At 36.8% G+C, this 1,793-nt stretch overlaps 1 pseudogene; it reads left to right on the forward strand.

Moving 5' to 3' along the window:
- The first annotated feature begins 295 nt into the window (after window positions 1-295).
- Window positions 296-1,793, forward strand: part of LOC9298575 — a 3,385-nt pseudogene continuing 1,887 nt past the window's right edge.

A 1,793-nucleotide genomic window follows, 5' to 3' on the forward strand; every position in this document is an offset into this window, starting at 1 on the left:
TACAAAAATCCCTTTAAACAGAGATACCATTTTGAGCATGTCATGAGAGCAATTACATCAGAGGAGCAGACTAGAAGATTACAAATAGACATATTTCAAATTGTTATCCTCAAACATACTAAATTTATTTCAAACACTTAAGAACAATAGACATATTTCTCGAGTTCAATTGACATAGTGCGGGTAAACTACCTCGTGTGTAATTTATAAATATATTTAGGTCACGTAATTTGATTTATCTAGGGTTTGTAACATATTGTTTATCATTTAATTTTCTATTCATTAAGTTCTTTAGATAAAGCAAGTAGTTTTAATCCTTCTTCTGATTTTTTCGAGTTCAATAAGAGAAGAGCTGAGGGATTGGATAAGATCGATAAGCCTAAGAAAAAAATCAAGAGGAATACTCGCACCCTTAACCCTACCAAAACCGTTGCCTATGTTCAGGTTTCAATTTCTTGTTTAGATACAATAATGTTGTTTACTTGTGAATTCCAGAGGAACAAAGATAAACTTTTTTTTTTTTTTGTGATAGCGATAAAGTTGTTTTCTCTGCTTAGTATTATCTAAGTTACAAGAAAATAGAATATAATTTTTCTTCTCCTCCTATATTTATAATAAATTAATAATGGATAGATAATTTAGCTAAACGGAAAAGAGAAGAAGAGATGCCGAGAAAAAATAAAAAAACTGAAAGGAGAAGACGTGCATGTGACGCTTCCGTGCGAATTGGAGGAAGAAATACTTTCTCGGCTTCCACCTTTATCTCTTGCTCGATTCAGATCCGTTTGCAAACAGTGGAATGCTATTTGCAATGAGAATAGGTTCATCAATAACCACTTCGCTCGCGCTCGTCCTCAGTTCATCTTCATAACCAATTCCAATATTTATTCGATAGAGATTATCAGTCTCGACGGGGTTGATCCAACGATTAAGTTGCGAGAGCTACCCTCCTCTCGTACCGCTTACCGTGAATTGAATTTGGATTACATAACCATCACTACTTGCGATGGTCTCTTGTTTTGTAACTATTCGGATTATCCCAAGGTTACAGCACTCTGGAATCCGTGGTTGAAACAAGTTAAAATGGATCGAGTGCAATGATAAATATTTTGATGTATCTGGCGTGGGATACGATAATACTAGACCCGAAAAGGTTTACAAGATCTTAGGGTCTTTTATATCTGGTTGTAAAGTCGAGAGAGTTGCGATCTACGAGTGTGCCTCTCACGCGTTCAAGTCTATTGATTCATCTAACGAGCAATGCCCCTTAAGCCAAGTTAAACGATTCAGTGTGTCCTTGAACGGAAATCTCTATTGGCGTACTCGTATTCCCCACACTTTAGACTTTTACATCCGAAGCTTTGATTTCTCGAGGGATATATTCAAACACTTTTGTCTCCTTCCGTGCCGCGAGAATCATTTTCGCGATGTACTTGTTCTCGGAGTTTACAAGGGAGATAGGTTGTCCTTGTTAAAGCAATGTTATGTGACAAGGAGCGTTGAGATTTGGGTTACGAAGAAGAAGATTGATAGTAACAACAATGGAACAGACGAAGTTGTGTGGATTAAGTTGTTGACTTTGCCAACAAATAACTTGCCAAACTTATATAATAAGTGTTATGGCATTAGTTACTTCATCTATGACAAGACCACCCTAATCATGTGTTGTGGTGAAGATGATGGTGGAACGCGGGCTTTCATCTACATATTGTCAGGAGAGATTTGTTCAAGAAGATTCCAATTGATTCTGGGGTTTTCCTAATTTTGATTCTGGGGTTTTCCGGTGTTGTCAC

This window comes from Arabidopsis lyrata, assembly GCF_000004255.2.
Source record: "Arabidopsis lyrata subsp. lyrata unplaced genomic scaffold ARALYscaffold_408, whole genome shotgun sequence".
NCBI classification, from domain to species: Eukaryota; Viridiplantae; Streptophyta; class Magnoliopsida; order Brassicales; family Brassicaceae; genus Arabidopsis; species Arabidopsis lyrata.